Here is a 24,933-nt window from a genome sequence, read left to right on the forward strand (position 1 = left end):
CGAGTCTGCCAGTAGGGGCTGTGAACTACCAGCAGGCCTGACCTGTCAGTAGTTCTGGCCCCTACAGCAGATTTTTCGCTGAATCACTGCACCATTAATAACGGTGCTGGTGCTTCAGTGTTACCATTCCCGTGGGGACCCCACGTGAATGGGAATTTACTGTTCCTCTGCCGCCTGTGATGTACCGGAAGCACCGGGATATCAAGCGGCAGAAATGGTAAGGCAAGTCTGCCGGATTACCGGCAGACTCGTAATGAGTGCCATAGTCCTGCTAAAAATAGCAGGCCCTCATCCTGACATAACTGTGTTGAAATCATAAGGGGGGAAATGAACTGGAATAAAGCTGACTCATATGGTCCTCTTGTTTACACACACACATATATCCCAAAAGCGATTTTGGTAAATTTATGACGCTGGTGCCAGCCTGTTTAGTTGCTGCAACACTACATCTCTAGCAATACTATCCTATGCTTCATTTATATGTCAAACCTCAACAAAACTATTTCCATGTAAGAATAATGAATGCAAATCAACTGGGGTCGATATAATGGATTTAATGATAGAGTATCTTGCTACAGCAGGAAAACTTGACTGGGAACCAGAGTGCGTGCCTTGCCATCATTCGTAACACTATGTTCCAGGAGTCCCGGCCTCAAGAGGCTGCAGCACCAGGGCCATCATGCCTTACTATGGAGAGCCATAAACATGGTTTTCCTCGTCCCCCTATAAAGGGTAAGATTTGTGGTTTGGAGGGAGTTGTTTCCCAGTCACCTGCAATTGCAAAAAGTGTGAGAATACAAGTACCAGAATCCTTAGAGACATCAATGTGAATTAACCTGAAACACCTGAAAAGGAAATGTAACTGAACACGCCTGAAAAGGAAAAGAAACACAGCCTCCCTGATGATTGATGGAGTCAAGAAAACGTTTGGAGGAGAAGACAATTTGTTGCTACAGCAGGAAAACGTGACTGGGAACCAGAGTGCGCGCCTTGCCATCATTCTTAACACTATCTCGCAAGCAAGACATTATGTACGGAGATTGTTAAAAAATGTAATAATATTTGGCAAGTGCCAATTGCTGTATTTGTGCAAATACATTTATTTGTAATGTCACCTGTGATAAAAAGCTAGAGTTGCTACATTTAGTTATATAGCAATAGCAATTGCTAGATAGTTAATTATGTGGCCTGGAGAGTGCCATTCTCTCCCACTGTGTACCCAAGAACTGCTTATGTTTTGTTTTATTTACGAAGGGCCCTTTCATGTTCGAGAGGCCAGACATATAGATTTTAATCTCATTGGTGGTATCTTCTAAAGTTATTGGAGTTATTGATTGTATTCATTACTTTATGCATGGGTTCCTTTAACATTAATTATTTTTAAAATGAAAAACATAAAAAAAAACTACAGGCCTGTAATGTTTATTTCCGGAAGGTGGGCAAATTATTTTTCCCACCTGGCAAAACCGAAATAGTTTTTTTTTGTTGCTATTTAACTACACAAAGGGACCTCCACTCAAACAGGGAATGAACGTGTGTAATGTTTGTTATCTCCTCTGCATATTAAGTAGGCAGAACGCATTTCAAGGCAGATGAAAAGTTAATTTTCCTTCAATAAAACTAAATTATGCAACTTGAAACCTTGACGAGATGAGACCTTAATTGAGCCAATTCATCCTCATGATACCAGTTTTCAATGCCACAAAGGTCCCTTCCCAGGCACATGCCAGAGGCAACTCCTTCCTATTGCTTGTGTTAAATAGAAAGTAACCCATTATGATTTGTGTACTTTTGACCCGCAATTGTGCTATTGTTACTTATGTGCATTTGTGGAGGTCCATTTCCTGATTCCCATTCATATTTGTCAGCTTGTTTAGCCATTGTAGATTTGTGCAAATGCACACTTTTGCTTTTCTTTACACAGAATGTAGAGGAAGAGGAATAATGCAGAAAATAAGTGCTTGCAATTTGTCAAAGATAAACATTTATTGGATATAAAAATAAATTTGTACAGTTTCTTAACCACCTATGTATTCCTAATTATCTCAAATAATAACATAAACATATATTTCTGTAGAAAGGTGCCCATTTGTCTCTCCAAAATGTTACCCCCACTTCTTTCTTATTACTTAGATTCCGATGTGGCAGGGTGCGAAGCATGGGTCTGGATTCCTGAATGTAAATGAATAAATAGGCCACAAAACATCCCAAAACCTGTCCTTCTGAGGTTGCACGTACTTGTAAGGTCAATTTTAGAAGAGTTTTCAACTTCATATAATCAATAGAAGAACACATATGCAGCACTCATCTGTGAAATTAAAGTCTGTGGTGCTGATACATTTGAACTGCTATTGTTCATAAACAGTTCCTCAAAATTCCTATGGTAATGGTTCCCTTGAGTTATGCGCCTTGTCACGCCCTGTAGGACACATTTTGGTATATCACCTGGAATAACTGCATGACACATTCCACCTTCGGCCCACCACAGAAATTGATTTCCTGGCAAGAAAGGTCTTTAAAAAGTTGATGCTATTAGTGCTAAATGGCTGTAGAGTGCTGCATTGCCGCTGCGTCAATAATCCTGAATTCCAAGCTCTTTCTTCATGGCAGGAGACATGGAAGAGATGCAGAACTCTTTGACTGCCTCAAGAATCGAGGAACCTCTTGCTCTGTGTTTTCTGGGTGGGAAGAGCTCATTTGAGAATTCTCGTTTGCGCTTTTTGGAGTATTGAGCTGACTTGGAGCTGCCGTTCACCTTTGAGCTTGAATACACCTGGACAAGGCTTTCTTTTTCTATTTGGTGGAAGTCATTCTTGGCTGCTGCCTCCAGATCTTCTGTGACATCATAAGTTTCAAGCTCTTGGAAAACCACTCCATACGTACTGACGCGGTAGAAGTAATCCATGGTGGAGAGCAAGTATAAGATGTCTGGGTCATCGTAATTGCAAGAGGTGATATCCTCTGGAAGGGAACACAGGACCATGTTGTCGATGGCAAAGTCATTATCTGCATTGTGTGGAGTATTTGTATTTGTTGATATAGGGGTACTTGTTATGCTGGTCCCATCAACAAGAGTCTCCTCTGCTGTTGTACACATGGAAGCGGTTCTGCCATACAGACCTACAGAGTCTGGAGCAGACCCAAAAGTATCCTCACCAACCTTTGCTGTGGGATGGGATCCCTCATCAGACCACTGCTTTGACTCTTGGGATGTGATCATTTCAGGGTATGGATCTGAGGAAGGATAATTATCTTTAGCCATGATGGTGTTAAGAGTCTCTGCAAGTGTGTCACTGCTATTTTTGAAAGCCAGGCAGCAACTTTCATCATCACACTCAAAGAAATTAAATGCTTCTTGAAGGGGAATTTTCTCAGGAAAGAAAGCCGGCCCCTTGTGAGCCCCTTTCAGTGGAAAATACAAATCGTGTCCTGGATTCACCTTTCCCATAGGATCAGTAGACACACGTTTCTGAAAGCCTTTGTCATCCTTGCGAACCACCTTTTTTGTAGCTGCCAGAGGACCCTTTTCTGTAATGTACATTGGGTTCTTCAGAAGTATATTCCCTTCAATTGCTAAGGGGATTATTCCTGGAGATGTTGGTTCTTCCAAAGCACAAGTGGAATGTTCCTTTGGATAGATGACATTGGCAAAAACACTGCTATCCTTTCGAGATCCTGAAGATTGTGGGGCATCTTTTAGCTGTGAATATAGGTTTTGATTCTGGAATTCCACTGGTTTTAGCATTTGGTTGGGAGTCATCTGGAGATGTTGGAGGGACCCTGCAATGGGGGCTGGCTGAAAGTCCTGAGCATGAAGGATAATGGAAATAATTGGTTGTGGTCTTTCAGTGCCAACCTGCAGTTCAGTGTTAGCAGTTGAATGTGAACTCGCACCATGAGCATTTTTAGCTTCTGTGTGCAGGGTGATCCCTCCGAGGGGACCTGTTAGTAATGGCCACTGTTGATGGTCCAATGGGAATGGCTGATATTGAAGAGGGATCACAGCTGGGCATGTGGCATACTCCTGCAGCCTGAATTGCAGAGGTGAACTCTGTGGAAATGGAGCGAGTTGAGGTGGTAAAGAGACACAGTGATATCCTGTGCTGTAGCTCGGTTGAGTAAATGGAATAGAGGTGAAGTACGGTGGTGGTAGAGGTGGTGGTGCAGGGATAACATTGTAGCTGTTTGGTTTCCAATAACCTCTTTGTCCATTTGTCTCAAAGGAGTATCCATGGTTGAGGAAACTACCATTATTGCCATTGTATTTAGACTGAAGGTGGTTAATTTCAGTCTTAGGGGAGGTTTGATCAAAAATATACCCCTGTTGGTTCCTGCAGTAATCGTCAGGACTAAACACGCTGAGATGAGGATCTGTGCAAATCTCTGGAAAAGACAGAAAAAAAGAAACGTGTGAATACATCTGGTTACCCACACAATGTGAAGATTAATAGGAGTAAAGTGCACAGTGGATAAGCAATTTAGTAATGTTAGCTGTGAAGAGGGAAAATGGGACGACCCCTTCCCCTGATTCTCATCCAGACCATGGCCCGGGACGTCACGACCCAAACACCCACCCGAGAGAAGAATTCGACCTGCTCACCGCCACCCCAGATGTCAAGATTTACTATGGCCACGCCCCACACGACCAGGGAGCCTGCCCGTCAATGAAACCACATGCGGGAACCTCGGGTGGAACTGACATCGACCATATGAATCAACTCGATTAGACAATAACCACAACATGCCACCATCGTTAGAGATGCCATGACGACATAGCCAACAGACAAGAGCACACGTTCCACCATGCACAATGGACACCCACACACCAACCCACATGAAGAACATACTCAGTGCTATGACATAGAGGACCACTTACACCCACACATGCATCTTTATTATGTTTCACATAAGCCACCTACAGCACCGCAGAAACGAAAGATGCCAGAAGAGCTCGTGTACATGCTTGCAGACGCTTCCTCGCCACTAAAACCATGAAGATGTAAACTTACATATTTACTAATGCATATGTCACACTGTCGCCCCTCGCGACCCCCATATTATGAACCATGTACCGCCACCCATAAGCCAGGCCACGGTAGGCCGCAAAGCAAGAGTCCCCAGGCCAAAGCCTCTCAGACAAACCTGCAAGGCGCTGATCACGCAGAACGAGCTCCAACAAGAGGCCATAGCCAAGGCCGCAATGTTGCAATCTACATACCGCGCTCCCCGCGCCAAGGTTACACCTGCCACTGCTAGACGCTCCTCAGAGCTAAAATACAAATCAAATGCTCATATTTCTGCTCCAGCCACGGTCTCACAACATATGACCGAGCCGACCTGATACATTGCCAAGCCCTACAGGACAGAGAAGCGCGGGGGTCTCACGTCTGGGACACAGTTTGCAACAATGAAGTGACAAATTGGACACCTACAGCGATGGGAAAGACATGCACACCAGCCAATGGTCAGACCTGTCCATTGTCCGCCACTGACACATAGTCATACTTTGTTGCCAGCACCAGGTACACCGCGAGCTGGGAACAGCGATGGTCCCAGGCTTGGGGGCTCGCGGATGAGCGAATCAGAATACGAGGGGCTCACAATGACGCCACTATAGTCTAGCCAATCACTAATTGTCCCCTTGAAACGACTTTCATGTAACAATTGTTAGGGACAAGCCAAGCGTACCACCTGACCCTCTCTCCTCCACTAACCTCTCTCTTCTATATGTATCTATACTGACCCTACCACTCGGGGAGCCAATCCGAGATGGCATTAGGTTTTGGGGCCAGTCTTCCTAGGTGACGCAAGTAGACATGTCATACATCTAGAAAAAGGGCCTGCAAGTCCACCTTGATCGAGAGGTCTCTCGGATGCCTATGACCTGTGAGCCCATCCCTGCTTGTTTCATGTAATAAACAGCAGTAACTCTTTGCTCTTGTGAGTTGGGGCCTCCCCAACCCCGGAGGTCCGCGGACGGCCCTGCCGCCTCCCCGGGAAATTACCCCAACAAGTTGGAGGCACTGCTGAGATCTGCTGAGATTAAGCAAGAGCGCAGCTTGGCCACTTGCATCAAGGTGGCCCGGCAACGCGGCCCCCTCCGCCGTTGCCCCCTTTGGAGGACTATAGGACCATCACGGAACTGCGACATGACCGAACAGCACAATCTGGAGATCGGCCATCGGGGGCTGAATTGAGAAGTATTCCGCCCGCGGTTGGCGAGTGTCCAGGCGTGGTCCAGACGAGGGGAGGCGGCGAGCTGATTGGGAGGGGTGTCCGCAGTCCAGCGGTACCGAAGGCGAGAGCTCGATGTGAGTATGGCACACAAAACCAGCAATACAATGTTGTGCGGGAGGGGGGAGGAAGTGTAATTTGGGTGGCGCATGGTTGTTGAACTGTGTTAAAGACAGATTTTGGCAATTGAGCAGCGATTAGTGTATAAGTTGTAGCAGGGACTGGCATGAATGCCGTCCCTTCCAGGGCTACAGAGCAGACTGGGTGGAGCTTTAGGCATCCACGTGTGATTGACGGATCGCGCTGATTGGTCTAGATCACGGACACCTGTGTAAGGGGGCGTGGCATTCCTATGAGTTGGCATTGTAGATAAATGAATAGATAGAGGTTCCTATTGATTGAGTGTTTTAGCTCTATGAATAGATGACGTATTCCCGCAGGAGGTAGCTAGATTTGTTCTCAGTGCGAAAGACAGTTGGCTGGTTAAGCTCCCCTAGAGAGGGGGCGTATCACCTGCGAGGCGACGCAGCGTGCGCAGTACGATTGTAATAACAAAGTAATTGATGAATACTCCACTCCAGATATGGTGGGAAAACAGCTGTAGGGTTAACGGGGAACAAGGGTGTTTAATGTGGCGCGCATTGATTATTAGCTGAAATTGTACGTACCGCGAAAGGTTCTTATAGTGGTTGGTGATGTCACCCATCGGACTTGCATAAAACGCTGCAGTCTTTTTCTTTTCCTCCGCAAGTAAGGGGGACGGGGACTGGCGGTAAGAGAGGGGTGAAGGGAGAGAGGTGGCCACACACAGAGTATGCCTCACGGGGCGTGCAGCCACAGGGGGCTCCGTGCACCTCGGGTCAAAGGGGGCCCTAGCTCCAGAAGGAGAAGCACAAAAGACAGAGACATTTTTGTAAGGATCGAGGGAGGGCGGTGGCATTGAGCACAAGTTATCGTAATAAAAGATTGCTTTTCCTTGCAGCGGAATGTCAGAAGAACCCAACTTACGGGGCCAGGTAACAGTGGTATTAAGAAATTTAAGTTATAAAATGTCTACATACTACGGGATAGGGGTAGGAGCAGGGCTGGGGCTCAGGGCGTTTGCGTGTAGCAATAAGGAGGCAGCGACAACACCGCAGGAGGAGGGCAGAGAGAAGAAAGGTGAGTACACCGACATAGACTTAGGGACCGTTACAGTGGGAGGAAAAACGCCCAGGCCCAGGACTGACATGCTCAGATGGATTCTGTAGTGAGGAGGAGGAGGGATTGTGTGCAGGACGGAGCGAGACTGCGGGTCATCATGGGAATGTGAGATGCGGGAAAAAGAAGACACAGGAAAAGGAAAAGAAAAGGCAACTAAGAGGAAGGACACCATGGCCACTGACACCACCAGCACAGCACACGCCATATGTTAGCAGACTCAGAGACCACCCAGGACGCAGAATGGAAGAATTACTGATACACACAGGAAGAGTAAAGTGGGCGAACATAGGAGGAGCAAGCGCATAAGGGGTGATAGGTAATACAACACATTACTGACTTCATTGAAGAACTTTCTCACATGGAAGAGGACAGCGAATACACTCACACATCCCCGCACAGACGAATGCCGGGGGAAGTAAAGGAGTACACTCTAATGCCATTACTAGAGAGAGGGGGAGCAAGGCCACAATATGTCCCATGGAAGCATGCAGACAAGGAAAACATTAAATGCAGGCTCCCATCACTGAGCGGAGGGGCCGGGAAATGGATATAGGACATGTAAAAACACACTGCAGGGCAAAAGCTAGCGGTAGGTGACGTAATTGGGTTGTTAATATCAATATTAGGCGACACAGCAGATGACATTTGGAAGAGGGCGGGATTCCCAAGGGTAACTATAAACGACACCTCACATGATGGGGCACCATTCGCAAATTGTAGACACGGCTATGGCAGGTGCTGAGGGTGCAGTACTCAGACACTTCAGACATAGGAGCAATAACATCACGCAAAAGGCGTGAGAATGAAGATCCTGTTGATTACATCCAGGAGATTCAAGAGAAGTGGCGCATGGAAACATGTGAACCGTGGGACAAAACACCTGCAATTTTTTATCCCATACTAATACAAGGGCTCCCAGTACAGAGACAATTAAAGACATTGGTGGGGATGGAAGCAAAGGCATGGCCTGAGATACAGCTAACAATAGTACGCCATTGTAGACTATGGCAAGAAAAGATGAAACAGAAAGAGGAAGACAGAAAGGCAGAAGAAGCGAAGTTGGTCCAAAATAAACTGTCCAAGTATACAATGGAAGGTGCACTGGTAACAGGCCCCACCCAGGCCACACCGACACCAGACAATACACAACAACAAATAGCATCACTACAACAAGCACAGATGACGAGACAACAAATGCCACCACCCCACCATACACAGCACAATACACAACACAGATGGGAGGTGGATACCCTCAAATGGGGAACGGATACACAAACAACTACCGGGGGAGGGGTGGACACATGAGAGGAAGGTGATGGGGGCCAGCAGTTTCACAGCAAGGGGGAGTGTTCCGGGGGCCTAACCAACATGGACAACAGGGATATTCAGACAACACAGGAGGGTACCCATGGCAGGCACGGGAGCCACCAACGTGTTGGACATGTGGGCTGATAGGACACATGTCACGCACATGCAGAGCAAGACAGGCACAGGCAGGCTGGGGAGAACAAGGGCAACAGGGGTACAATGAGGGACAACACTTTTACCAACAGCAACAACATCAGCAAGGGACAGGAGCACTAATACAACAGCAAACACCACCTCTCCTACAACAGGAAACACCACTACCACACCCTCAGCAACAATTACAAACATACACAACACAACAACAGCAAGTACAGTATCAACAACCACAAGCACAACAGCAAGTGGCAACAGCACAACAACACGTCCAGACAGCACACAGCTCACACAAAAACAGGACGACAAATCAATACCCGCGGACACACAAATACAACAGACACAATTAGGGAGGGTGACAATACTAGGTCACAACCCATACACAGGGGGTGGTCAGTCACTATACCCACAATAGGACAGCCCACAGATGTCTTTGATGTGTCCCATCCTATCGGTAACACCTAACCCTGCGGAGGAACCATGCATAAAGGTGGCGATAGGTGACAAAACATTTTCATTCCTAGTTGACACAGGGGCAACTAGGTCCTGCATTAGGGAAGGGAAGTTCAATTTGTCTGGCGAAGCTATGCACACTCAAGGATTCTCTGGGGCTCAAGGGCTGGTTCCTTTTACTGATAACCTCTCCTTATCTGTTGGAGATAACAATCTGTCTCTACCACTGATATACTCAAAGCAATCGCCAGTAAACATACTCGGGAGAGACATTATGAGCAGGTTGAACATGACTATATCCTTTACTGACGAGGGACTAGTGTGCTCCACACCAGGCATCAACATGCTCACAGCACAACACATACTTCAGGCTTACTGTGGCAAAACAGTAGCGAGGGCAGAGCCAGTAGATGGGGACCTCTTCCAATATGGAACGGACATGGCACTAGCATGGTTACCAGGAATTGAGGGCAAAGTGTGGAGGAGACCAGCAGCTTACCTTTTCAGACCAGAAACCCAACAAGTCAAAAGGAAGGGGCTATCATATCAGTGGACATAGAAAGTATTGTGGCAACCACAGACTACATAGCAGTTCATGCACACAAGATGGGGAGGGGAAAACGTGGAGAGCAGTAATAGCACTGGCAGAAGGATGCAGGCTAACACAGGTGTCAGATGAGGAGCTATTTTCAGATGAAGCTGGAGATGGGGAGATGGTGCTCCAGATGAACGCCTATATTTGGTTGAGAGTGACATACAAAGAGGTAGCACAAAAAATGGAGATCGGCACTAGAAGCGCCAACCCCTACCCAGGTACCCTTCTATGAAGAAGACTTAGCAGCAGTGCCCGCCTCTCTATGGACAACTGGTGCATATGACGTAGGCTGCATAAAGAGCATTGGAGGAGTAAAAATAAAGCTAAAGAAAGGTACAATGCTGCCCAGAGTGAAGCAGTACCCACTATCCAAAGAAGCTGATGAAGGGATTTATGAAACAATAACTGCCCTAGAGAATACAGGAATACTGATACCACCAGAATCACTGTGCAACACTGCAGTGTATCCGGTGCGCAAGGGGAAGGGAGGGTCCTGGCGTTTCATACAAGATCTCAGACCCCTCAACAACAGTTTAGAGGCAGAATACCCAATAGCAGCTAACCCAGCAACAATACTGTGTGGAATACCAGTAGAAGCGTCACGTTTCACTGTGATCAACCGCAAAAACGCTTTCTTCTCAATACCTCTCCACCCTGATTCACAAAATTTAACAAGTTTCATATACCGCAATACAAAGTGGAACACACTAGGTTACCACAAGGGTACCGCAAGTCACCATCCATCTTTAACAGGGTAAAAAAAATGGATTTAGGAAACATAGAGATGGAGAGTACGGTGCTGCAATATGTAGATGACATCATCTGCAGCACCACTGAGGAAAAGTGCAGAAGGGACTCTGTAAAGATGCTCACAGTGCTGGCTGAGAAAAGATCCAAGGTTGACAAGGGGAAGCTGCAGTACTGTCAAAGACAGGTGATCTATATTGGGCAGATCATTTCACAAAAGGGAAGGAACATTGCACCACAAAGGGTACAAGCAATAACAAATACACAATAGCCACAGACAATCAGAGAACTGCAGCAATTTTTGGGCCTCTGCAATTACTGCAGGGCATGGGTCTTTGACTACAGCTCGTACATAGCACCACTGCTCGAAGCACTTAGAGAAGCACAGAAGGGAGAAAGGAAGTTCGGATGGACAAGAGGGATGACAGAGGTATTCAACAAATTAAAACACGCCATTTCAACTGCACCAGTACTAGCCACCCCCAACTACGAAGAGCAATTTTACTTATTCTCACATTGTGATACTGCAGTTATGAAAGCAGTACTGACACAAAAAACAAGCATGGGACACAAGCCAGTGGCATTTTACAGTGGCCATTTGGACCCTGTAATGATGGGACATTTCCCATGTGAACCGAGCCTAGCCGCAGCAGCATTTGCGTTAGAAAAATCCTCCTCAATAACTATGGGGTGCCCCACCACGCTATACGTGGAGCACACCCTTTTTGCAATACAGAACAAGCCAAAATCCACATTAACAACTCAAAGAGCTACAGGTTACGAGATAATAATCTCGAGACCAGAGCTGAAAATAGTAAGATGCAGCAACGTTAACCCAGCCCGATTTATAGCAGAAGAAGTGGAAGATGGAGAGCACGCACATGAGTGCACTCAGGCAATTGAAATTTACTCAAGTACAAGGAGAGTGGAAGAACATGCCTTAGAGGGGGGAGAGATAATGTACATAAATGGGTCATCAACAATTGATCAGAGTGATGGGATAAGAAGGACAGGAGCAGCAGTAGTACGATTGAGAGAAGATTGGACTTACGTTCCAGTGAAATGCGTACAATTACCACAACACTACTCTGCGCAAGCAGCAGAGCTAGTAGCACTCATTTCGGCCCTATGAGAAAGCAATGAGAAAAGGGTAAATATAAACTCAGACAGTGCATATGTTACATCAACAGTACACTCAGGACTAATAAAATGGCAAAGGAGAGGGTTCAGAAGAGCAGACGGAACCCCGGTACAACATGCTCTCCTACTGGCTGAACTAATTGAAGTAATTCATTACCCGGAAGAGGTAGCACTGGTAAAATGTCAAGCCTACACTAATGGGGATGACTCAATATCGAGAGGTAACGAAACAGCAGACGCACATGCAAAACATGTTGCATATTTTGGCGAGAAATGGAGCCTTCCAGAAAAACAAAAATATAAGGGGGGCTAGACAGATGTTGATGAAGGATGGGTACACACACATCCCAGAGACACAGATCATGGAATTACAGGCAGCAGCACCAATGGTAGAAAAGGAACTATGGCTTAAAAGAGGATGCACCATGTCTCCCACAGATGCATTATGGCGACAGAATAATACTGGGAAAGTTGTGATGCCCCTGGCCCTATTGAAAACAGCCCGGACCCAATTACACTGTCCCACGCATACGGGGAAAGAAGTAATTGCTGCACGAATGAAAGAATCATGGTTCTGTCCCTAGCTAAACTCACATGTTGCAAATTTCATTAGCAACTGCCTTACATGCCAACAATTTACGACAGGTCACACACTGCAAGTGATTAAAGGTACAATGCCCCGGCCTGAAGGACCCTTCCTGCACCTACACATTGACTATGTTGACATGATACATGATTGTAGTAGTGTGCCCATTTTCAAGGTGGATCGAGGCTGGTCCCTACTCCCATGCAGATGCGTTCAGAGCAGCCAAATTCCTAGTGAGGGAGGTGTTCCGAGGTGGGGGGTATGTGAAGTGTTGCATTCAGACAATGGCCCACACTTTGCCAATGAACTGTTCCAGCACATAACTGCCCTTTTGGGAATAAAACATAAGTTTGCATGCGCGTATCACTCTCAAGCAAATGGCGTCTGCAAATGCCTCAAAGGCCTCCTAAAAGAAGAGATAGCAAAGATCCAACAAACAACTAAAAAAAGTTGGCTATACTGCCTTCCTTTAGCCTTATTTGAGTTGAGAAATAGGCCAGGGTTGGATCACCACCTCACACACCACGAGGTGGTGACAGGATGTCAAATGCACCTCCCACTCATGCGCCATCAAGGGCCACAACGGATTGTCATGCCACAATTACTGTTTTTGGTGAAGAAATGCATGAATATGTCTCTTCCTTGGTTACTAGTGCCGCTTTTATCTCTCAACAGATCGAACGGACACAGGGTGGTTCGAAGAACAACCAGCAAGGAGAAGCAACCAATGAGGAACAGGAACAACCAGCACAGTGGACAGTAAAGGAGGGAGACCAGGTTCTCCTTAAGAACTTTAGGCGTACTTGGAACAATCCCAGATTTACAGGCCCACATTTGGTGGAAAAGGTAGCCCCTATGGCTATCAAGCTGAAAGGAAAGGACGTGTGGACACACATTCATGACATGAAGCCCTACAAAGCACAGATAGTTTAATCATTCCCACATCTTCATGCAGCATTACTTGCCGTAAGAAATAGGACGGTAAGGAAAGCCTGGGAACAGCTTTTTGCCTGGACATTGAACGATTACTTGGTAAGCAGGGCTTGACTAAAAGATACTAACAAAATAACGCATATTTTGAGAGATTTTCAGGCGGGCATCTATATCATCTAAAGGTAAAAGTAGCTGCAGGACCGCTGCAAAGGTAAGAGGGATGTGCCAGTGGTATTAACAACTGTAATAAAAATGATAGGGATATTTTTTACCACTGGCCTGATTACTGACGCTCTCTGGCAGGCCTACTATGCTTTCTATGTGATGGCATCCCCCTCTACTAACATCTCTCCTACCACGGCTGCAATGAGCACGGTGTCAGGTGGTACAAGTAGTACGGAACACAACATAAAGAGAGATAGTGTTTCTATTGATACACATGGGGTGGACACATACATTACAGAATCCGCACACGTATCAAACAACATGTGGTGCAAGCACATGTCCAAAATTGGTAAAGGCACAACTAAGAACAACTGCTATGCATGTGTCATGACGCGCGCTCCATGGAAGCTATGGAGCCGATGGAAGGGCTGATTCCGTTCCTCCACCAGCGGTCTAGTTTCCCACGTACTGCACGTTACCGTCATGACGCATTAACGTCATGACGCATATATATAGGCGTCATTCGCGGTAATCGTTGCGTTGCAACCTTGCTTTCCTCGCCAGGTTTTGTACGCTAGTGCTCCTCCCTGACTCCCCTTGTATTTTCCCGCTTGAGCCTTTGTTCTCTCTTGGTGATTCCTTTACTCCTCAGTTCCTCCCACTTTGTCGTCCTTTATCCGTCCACCACTTAAATGCTCTTTACTAACTTGTTGTACATACATCTACGATTGTATGCTCCTTCCCATCGCAGCCTTCTGCAGACCTCTTCCTCGGTCCTCGACTACGGCCTCCAGCAGTGTCTTCTGGGAAGTGAAGTCCTCTCTTCTACATCAACGGAAAGCCTTCAGCCTCAATATTCGTAGTGCTACTACATCCAAGCACACCAGGGTTTTTCAGCCACGCTTTTCCCTGGTATTGGGGGCGGACTCCCGGAGGGTCCCTTCTGCCTTGCTGTTTGACAGCGGGCAGGGTGGCTTCCAGTGGAGCTCGTCCCAAACTCAACAGGAAAGGACTGGACCATTGGAGAGAAAGGAGAGCCATAGACACAGACAGTTCCTCAGAAGAACCGAGTGCAGGTGAGGAGAAGGAGGAGGGAACCAAAGAGGGTATTTGTCAAGCTACTACTACTTCATCGCATGACAGTTTGCAACGCCAAAGGATGGCTAGCTTAGAGCAGTATCAAGAATTGGTCAATGCTATACAGGGGATAACTGCTGAGCTCCAAACCATGAGGGTAGAAAATACCGCCCTTAAGGCTGACAATGCCACTCTAAGACAACAAATGATTCTGAGAGAAGAAGTTCGGGGAGATCTCCCACCTATGCCCTTACCTTGTGGGAAATATGAAGGGAACCCCAAGAAGATTAAGGAATTCCTCGATGCCTGTAGAGTATACTACACTTTTCGCCCAAGGATGTATGAATCCGACAAAGCAAAAGTAGGCTTCCTCATCTCAAACCTTGGGGGTAACGCTCTAGCATGGGCTTCCCCGTTAGTTACAGAAACTGATCCTGTTCTGAATGATTACAATGCCTTTGTACTACAATTCAGAGAACGCTTTGAAAGGACCGAGACCTTGTACGCGTCCTATGAAAACATGCTAGACCTCAAACAAGGTCTTGTTGATGTTCAAACCTATGCCTCAAACTTCCAGAGGATAGCATTGGAGACAGGATGGCCTGACTCAGTTAAGCAGACTCTCTTTAGGGGAGGACTACATGAAGACTTGAAGGATGAACTCTCTCGAGTTTCAAGACCCTCCTCCTTCCAAGAACTGGTCGCCCTGACCCTCCAGATGGAATTTCGAATTTCCGAGAGACGAGCAGAAAGAAGGAAGACCAGAGCCAATCCGCCTTTTACACCATCCTCATACACGCCTACCACTCCAGACAGATCTCTTTCCCAGACTGAAGAGCCCATGCAAATAGGTGCAGCGAGGGGTCCCCTCAGCGCAGCAGAAAGAAAGAGACGAAAAGACCTGCCCTTGTGTATGTATTGCGGTTCTGAGAAGCACCTTCTAAGAGATTGTCCGGAAGTACCTCCCCCGAAGATCAGGAAACGACAGACCCCGACCCTGAGCAGGGACACGGAAGGGGCTTCTCTTGCTAATCCCTGTGTTACAAATCCACCTATACCATGTACTCCCTCAAACCAACTTATGGTCCTAAAGATCGTTCTGGAATGGACCTCTACCCAAGCAGTTTAGTGTCTGGCAATGCTTGACTGTGGTGCAGCGGGGAACTTTATGGACGACCAATGGGCCAGTAAATACGCTATTCCTAGGAGAGAAAAGCCTCAACCCATACCGGTAGAAGGAGTGGATGGTACACCCTTGTCTTCCGGTCTTATCCGACAAGAAACCACAGAAGTCATGGTTAAGATGAAGACTCACCACGAAACCGTGATATTCGATCTGATTAAGGCTGCCCACTTTCCCGTGATACTCGGGATACCCTGGTTAAGAAAACACAATCCGGGAATCGACTGGGTAACTAACATTATAGAGTTCAGGTCTGACCTTTGTATGCAGTCCTGTTTGAAGGAGGAAGGGCAACATTCACATCAGGGTGACACAGTGCCAGCGAGGAGTATTAACTCCATTCCTATAGCCTATCAAGAATTTACCGACATATTTGCTGACACTCTTCCTAGACCTCTTCCTCCACATCGAGCCGAGGACTGTAAGATCGACCTTATACCTAATGCGGTAGTTCCATTTGGGAGAATGTATCCCTTATCCCTTCCGGAGAAGGAAGCATTAAGAGACTACCTAGCCAGCAATCTACAGAATGGCTTGATACAAGAATCTACTTCCTCAGCCGGAGCTTCCCTGTTCTTTATACCAAAGAGGGGAACCAAGGAACTCAGACCTTGTATTGACTTCAGGGGCCTGAATAGTCAAACCATCCGAGATCGATACCCGATGCCTCTGATAAAAGAAATCATGGAAGCAGTACAAGGGGCAAGATGGTTCACCAAACTAGACCTCAGAGGGGCTTATCATCTCCTACGAATCAAACAAGGGGACGAATGGAAGACCGCCTTTCGTACTCCGTTAGGTCATTTTGAGTACAAGGTAATGCCCTTTGGTTTGGTTAACGCGCCAGCCCAGTTCCAAAGATTTATGGACAAGGTCTTTTGTGATCTTCTGTTCAAGTCCACGGTAGTCTACTTGGATGACATCTTAGTGTACTCTCACACTATTGAACAACATCGTCTACACGTTATAGAAGTGCTCAAGAGACTTCGAGACCACCACCTATTAGTCAAACCAGAGAAATGTCTTTTTGAGGTTTCTACAGTTTCATATCTGGGCTTTATACTGTCAGAAAACCGCATTGAGATGGACCCTAACAAGACTACATCTATTAACGATTGGCCTGTTCCCAACTCTGTCAAGGACATCCAGAGGTTCTTGGGGCTGACAAATTTCTATCGTAAATTCATCACAGGCTTCTCCAACATAGTCCTACCTATCACAGCTTTGCTAAAGAAAGGGGTGAAGTTCTGTTGGACGTCAGAAGCAGATTACGCTTTTCATCAGCTCAAACAAGCATTTACCTCAGCACCTATCCTCAGGCAACCTGATCAGTCTCAACCCTTTATCGTAGAAGCCGACGCCTCACAAGGGGCTATCGGAGCAGCTCTGCTACAAAGGAAGGAGGATCAACTTGAACATCCCATTGCCTATTATTCCAGGACACTCACCTCCAGTGAAAGAAACTATTCGGTGATCGAAAAGGAACTGTTAGCAATTAAGCAGGCTTGTGAGGAATGGCGCCATTTGTTGCAAGGAGCGAAATACCCGTTTCAGGTACGAACAGACCACAAGAACCTAAGTATTCTCCAACAGATGGAATGCAAGAACTCACGTCATGCTCGTTGGGCTTACTACTTCTCCCAATTTGATTTCATACTCACATACCTACCGGGTAAAGACAATCACTTAGCTGATGCACTCTCCCGCAGCCATCAAGAAGGTTCAGGGAATCACCCCGAACAGGAATGGCTGCTCAATGGGAAGAGATTCATAGGAACAGTAGATAATTATTTTCAACAAGTTCTGCAAGCCCAAAAAACCACCTCTCTTCCAAGAGACCCCTCTCTATCCTACAAAGGAGAATACCTGTTTAAAAATGACTTGCTTTACCTACCCACCCAAGAACTCCAGAACCAAGCTCTTTCGTGGTGCCATGATCTTCCCATGGCTGGTCACAAGGGCCGTACTGCTACACTAGAACTATTGAAGAGGAATTTCTGGTGGCCAAAGATGAATAAGGATGTTGTGGAGTACGTCTCTTCCTGTCCAGTTTGTGCTCAAAGCAAACACAGTACGGCTAAACCATTGGGACTGCTACAACAAGAGGAACCACCTGCTGGACCTTGGCAACATATATCTATGGATTTTATAGTTGAGTTACCCAGATCGGGAGGATGTTCTGCCATCATGGTAGTGGTCGACTCCTTCAGTAAGCTGGCTCATTTCATTCCTCTTAAAGGCACTCCTTCTGCCACTACCACAGCTGACGTGTTCTTAAAGGAGGTAGTCCGTCTCCATGGTCTGCCTTCCTCAATTGTGTCCGATCGAGGAACCCAGTTCACCTCCAGGTTCTGGACAACCTTGTGTAAACAGTTACAGATTCAGAGAGCGTTGTCTTCTGGCTTTCACCCAGAAACAAACGGACAGACCGAACGCCTCAACGCGACACTTGAACAGTACCTAAGATGTTACTGCAACCAGACTCAGGATAACTGGTATCATCTCTTATCGGTTGCAGAATTCTCGTATAACAACACCAAGCATACTGCAATAGGAATGAGTCCTTTCAAATGTACATATGGGTACGAACCCAAACACATCCCATTTCCTGCTATTCAACCCACTAATGTCCCTACTATAGACCTACTACTGGACACTCTGAAACAAACTCATAGGTCTGCTCAAGAAACCCTGTTAGCCAGTCGCCAGAATTACAAGAGATGGGCTGACAGAAACAGAAGACCTAATCCTGATTGGAAGAAAGGAAGCAAGGTATGGTTATCCACTAAATACCTTCCCCGGAGAGTCCACTCAGGTAAATTCACTCCAAGATATATTGGACCGTTTTCCATAAATCAACGGATCAATCCTGTGGCCTTTCGGCTAAACCTCCCGTACTCTCTTCGAAGAATACATCCAGTGTTCCATACCTCGCTTCTTAAGGAATATATACCTGATCCTTTTCTGAGAACCTCTAGAAGAAGGATACCCAGTGTGGATGATCCAGTGTTCCATACCTCGCTTCTTAAGGAATATATACCTGATCCTTTTCTGAGAACCTCTAGAAGAAGGATACCCAGTGTGGATGATGACACCAAAGAGTATGAGGTTTCACGCATCTTAGACTCACGTTACAAACACGGAGTCCTACAATACCTCGTACTGTGGAAAGGATACCCTTGGACAGAAAGATCTTGGGAACCAGCCAAAAATCTACATGCCTCCAGACTCCTACGCATATTCCACAGACACCATCCGGGCAAGCCTGGAGGAAGGCCTTGGCGAAGGGGTTATACTGTCATGACGCGCGCTCCATGGAAGCTATGGAGCCGATGGAAGGGCTGATTCCGTTCCTCCACCAGCGGTCTAGTTTCCCACGTACTGCACGTTACCGTCATGACGCATTAACGTCATGACGCATATATATAGGCATCATTCGCGGTAATCGTTGCGTTGCAACCTTGCTTTCCTCGCCAGGTTTTGTACGCTAGTGCTCCTCCCTGACTCCCCTTGTATTTTCCCGCTTGAGCCTTTGTTCTCTCTTGGTGATTCCTTTACTCCTCAGTTCCTCCCACTTTGTCGTCCTTTATCCGTCCACCACTTAAATGCTCTTTACTAACTTGTTGTACATACATCTACGATTGTATGCTCCTTCCCATCGCAGCCTTCTGCAGACCTCTTCCTCGGTCCTCGACTACGGCCTCCAGCAGTGTCTTCTGGGAAGTGAAGTCCTCTCTTCTACATCAACGGAAAGCCTTCAGCCTCAATATTCGTAGTGCTACTACATCCAAGCACACCAGGGTTTTTCAGCCACGCTTTTCCCTGGTATTGGGGGCGGACTCCCGGAGGGTCCCTTCTGCCTTGCTGTTTGACAGCGGGCAGGGTGGCTTCCAGTGGAGCTCGTCCCAAACTCAACAGGAAAGGACTGGACCTTTGGAGAGAAAGGAGAGCCATAGACACAGACAGTTCCTCAGAAGAACCGAGTGCAGGTGAGGAGAAGGAGGAGGGAACCAAAGAGGGTATTTGTCAAGCTACTACTACTTCATCGCATGACAGCATGCTTGCTGATCTCATACGCCATGAGCACATCAAGAACATTTGTGGCAACTGAAGTACCCGCAACATCGGTGGAGTGCCTGGTATACTTAGCCTTGTTCCAAACACAAGGGCGACTTCAAGGGAGAAAGGCAACACTAAAATGGAAATCAAGGTCACATACCCCTATGAAGACAACTTCATCAAAACGCTACCAATGTATGACAACTTCTGGCAGCTGACGCAAGGGCTCCAGTATATAACGGATGGACCCAACAAAGGAGAGACAAAGGAGGTTAAATTGAACTACCTACCATGCGAGTAGCACGCAAAAGAAGCTGCTGGTGAACCAGGATACTGGGAAAGACCACTAATATTAATATATGGCAAAGTATACACTTAAGAAGGGTGGGTGGACGGAGTTGTAGGAAGTAAGCTGCTGATGTTGGCAAAGTCATCGGTGATGACAGTTCAAGAAGAAAACAACAACTGTTACAATGAATGGACAAGGAGCGCAGCACTGGTCACATGGTTAGATAAGGAGGAGGAACCAATAACAATACTTCCACTAACTGCACCAACACTGTGTTATCATCATGATGGAGAAGTTGATGTTGGGAGAAATGATGATTGCAAAAGAACGATAAAGATTCTTGAGGGGGGTGCAGGAACAGCAGTTCCGATGGATCACTATTGGGCCTGCGGAGCAAAGCACAGCACAGCTTGCCACCGTTGTGGAATGGAGTATGCACTATGGTACACATAAACATACCGTCCCTGGTAGTATCACAAAAATACGTCAACCTGGAGAACTTCCCCAAGATGGACGAAGGGAATAAAAGGTCAGTAAAGATGGGAGGAAGCAAGCAACTGAACGACACTACCCGCTTGTCAAGAGTGAAAAGACAAGGAGAACCACGGACGGGAAACTACCTGTAGGGAAGATCAGAAACAGCTCTGAGTGACATTCCACCAGCACTGAGACTATTTAGCAAAGCAGCAATGTTCTTTTCCTCCATCGTACATCCAGGGGTGCAGGCACATGTATATGTGAAGTGGCTCCAGATAACAAGATGGGAGCTAATGATGACAATAAATTCCACAGTTGATGGATTCAACGCGATAAAGGAAGAACTGAGGGCAATAAGGATGGTGGCCCTACAGAACAGATATGTGCTGGACCTCCTGACAGCAATGGAAGGAGGAGTTTGCACAAAAAGTAGGAGCTTGTGTTGCACGTTCATTCCTGCCAACGACGAGGACAACGGCACACTGTCCTAGACAGTATCACAACTGGCCAAGATGCACGCCAAGATGGAAGAAGTGAAGGGAGTGAAGAAGGACAGTAGCTGGTTCTCTTACATCTGGTCCTGGATGCCATCATGGCTCTCAGATGGTCTCAAGATTGTCACAGGATGCATAATATTAGGAATGGCTTTTATGATGGGGATAAAGGTATGGAAGGAAAGATCAAGTCGTACTACTGAAGAAATGATAGGTATGCACGTCCTAAGGCCTGCTGAAGAAGACCAACACACAGACATCATTATTAAGGAACGTGAACGGCTGCGCCAGCAGATAGTGGCAGCATACTTGTATCCACCTTCAATAAAGGTCGAGAACCCAAGGAACCCGAAGAGCTATGTTGGAAAGTGGGTTTATTGCAAACCCGGCGGCGCATGTGTCTATATGTACTGGTCATTTGAAGATCATGTGGACCAGTACGGACACTTGGCAGGAATAACAAAGGTAGGGGGAGTACGAGGAGACAAGAGAGTGGACAATTTTGTGGGCAACAAGTCGACCAGAGGGGGGACTGAAGAGGGAAAATGGGACGACCCCTTCCCCTGATTCTCATCCAGACCATGGCCCAGGACGTCACGACCCAAACACCCCCCGAGAGAAGAATTCGACCTGCACACCGCCGCCCCAGATGTCAAGATTCACTGTGGCCACACCCCACATGGCCAGGGAGCCTGCCCGTCAATGAAACCACGTGCGGGAACCTCAGGTGGAACTGACATCAATGGATCAACTCGATTAGACAGTAACCACAAAATGGCGCCATCGTTAGAGATGCCATGACAACATAGCCAACCGACAAGAACACATGTGCCACCATGGACATTGGACACCCATACACCAACCCACACGAAGAACATACTCAGTGCTATGACATAGAGGACCACTTATACCCACACATGAATCGTGTAATGTTTCACATAGGCCACCTACAGCACCGCAGAAATGCAAGATGCCAGAAGAGCTTGTGTACATGCTTGAAGACGCTTCCTCGCCGCTAAAACCATGAAGATGTAACCTTACATATTTACTAATGCATATGTCACTCTGTCACCCCTCACGACCCCCATATTATGAACCATATACCGCCACCCATAAGCCAGGCCACGGTAGGCTGCAAAGCAAGAGTCCCCAGGCTGAAGCCTCTCAGACAAAACTGCAAGGCGCTGATCGCGCAGAACGAGCTCCAACGAGAAGCCATAGCCAAGGCCGCAATGTTGCAATCTACATGCCGCATTCCCCGTGCCAAGGTTACACCTGCCATTGCTAGACGCTCCTCAGAGCCGAATAATACAAATCAAATGCTCATATTTCTGCTCCTGCCACGGTCTCACAACACGTGACCGAGCCAACCTGATACGATGCCAAGCCCTACGGGACAGAGAAGCGCTGGGGTCTCACATCTGGGACACAGACTGCAACAATGAAGTGACAAATTGGACACCTACAGCGATGGGAAAGACATGCACACCAGCCAATGGTCAGACCTGTCCATTGTCCGCCACTGACACATAGTCATACTTTGTTGCCAGCTCCAGGTACACTGCGAACTGGGAACAGCTATGGTCCCAGGCTTGGGGGCTCGCGGATGAACGAATCAGAATACGAGGGGCTCACAATGACACCACTATAGTCTAGCCAATCACTAATTGTCCCCTTGTAACGACTTTTGTGTAATAATTGTTAGGGACAACCCAAGCGTACTACCTGGCCCTCTCTCCTCCATTAACCGTCTCTTCTATATGTATCTATACTGACCCTACCACTCGGGGAGCCAACCCGAGATGGCGTTAGGTTTTGGGGCCAGTCTTCCTAGGTGACGCACATAGCCGCGTCATACAGCTAGGAAAAGGGCCTGCGAGCCCACCTTGATCGAGAGGTCTCTCGGATGCCCATGACCTGTGAGCCCGTCCCTGCTTGTTTCATGTAATAAACAGCAGTAACTCTTTGCTCTTGTGTGTGTCTCCTACTCTGTTGGGACGCGGTAGGAGTTGGGGCCCCCCCAAATCCAGAGGCCCGCGGACGGCCCTGCCGCCCCCCTGGAAAATTACCCCGACAGCTGTCAAGTGTAGAACAATCTGCTGCCTATCTATAAGTACTCACAATGAGTTGAAAATATCGACTCTGACATTTTGGTTACCAACTCTTCATAGGAAGAAAAAGACTTTGAGGTGGTATTAACATTTGATCCATTAAATGGGTTTAGGTCTATTTGACCAAAATAAACGGCCCTTTTTGAATTTGACTGGATTATTTTTGTTTGTTTTTTTATTTGACAATGCAGGGGCAGATCCCCTGCTTCTCTCCTCCACTTCCCCCCACCTTAACCTATTCCCTTCCCAGATATATATTTAATTTAAATTGACCATAATTCCCCCAAAATACGAACAAAAATATTTGGTCAAATTAAAAAGGTTAATTTGGTTTGTGATCGAGTATGCTAATACCATTCAAAGACGCTGCATTACATTTATCAAAAATATATACATTCAACGCAGTTCCGTACATTGGGAAAGGGGAGTTAAAATAATAGGGGGCTCTGAGAGTTGCATTACCCTTTTACATTCCTTTAGGGAATTTTTCTCTTACCTACTGAAAAAATTCTGGATGGATATACAACACATCTTTTCAGTAAGATGTTGCCAGGTCCAATTTGGCATTCTGTGGTGGGTTTGGTGAAAATCTGCTCAATGGATAAAATTAAATGAAAGAAATGTGGATTCATAAAGGAGATGTTTATTTTGCAAACATCCAGGGAACCATTTAAAATGTGCATCTCCAAATGTGATTGAACTCAGGCTATAAAATGTGTTTTCTACGACATTGGATGCGTGGGTTCAGACCTGAATTTGACAATCTAGCAATACAAAGCCAACTGAAAGGGGCTTATAGAAACCCCATTGTGCACATACCCAATTGGAATATAGCAAGACTATACACCAAATGCATGTTATGGTATTTGATATGTGTATTGCGCCAACCCCCATTGTTACAGCTTTGATGCACTGTGCGGTTGAGAGCCATTTGGAACTCTGTAGTTATCCGAAGTTGTTTTGACCAATAAGGAAATCCATTGTTGCAACAAGTACCTTGAATGTAATGGACCAATCAGAACAAAGTATTTTTGCTGACTGCACAATTAGGTCATTCACAGGGGTCTGCACTCATGTTGTCACGGATACTTATTTCACCAATTTCACCAATGGGGTCGTAAAATATAGGTAATGTTTAGATTTTTGTATAGAGGATATCCAATAGGAAATGTGGGATCAACTTGTATTGGATAAATGTTGCCAATGCTGTTTTTGTGTTTTTTGTCTTTTAAAGCTGTAACTAATGTGGGTGTTTCGGGTGGAGTTCTCAGTTTTCAGTTCTAAGGAGCTGACTGACCCTCCCGGCTGGATTTGCATGTAATAAAGCTTGTTTTCCTTGCAAAACATGGGGCCTCATTATAAACCTGGCGGTAGCCGTGCCTGTAAAACAAGCACGACTGCCGGCAGAGTCGCATTTTTTCCTGCACCCACGAATGGGCAATTACCAGGTCATGCTGAGTTTGGCGGACCCGGTAATTGCCCATTTGCGGGTGCCGGTAATAAGGGACTCCCCATCCCCATTCGGCCCCATAGGACTCATTGGAAATGTGGAGGGCAGTAGCACCGGTACCGTCAGTAAAGGTACCGGTGCTACCATCATGTTTGGCTCACGGGTGCCCATCTGCCCACCAGGTCAGACTTGGCGGGCAGATGGTCACCCGCGAGCGGGACGGTATGGCTGTGCAGTAGCAACGGTGCTGGTAGCTTACCAGCACCGTTGTTACCG

The sequence above is a fragment of the Ambystoma mexicanum genome, chromosome 13 (genome assembly GCF_040938575.1).
Source record: "Ambystoma mexicanum isolate Mex_15411 chromosome 13, UKY_AmexF1_1, whole genome shotgun sequence".
In the NCBI taxonomy this organism is placed as follows: Eukaryota; Metazoa; Chordata; class Amphibia; order Caudata; family Ambystomatidae; genus Ambystoma; species Ambystoma mexicanum.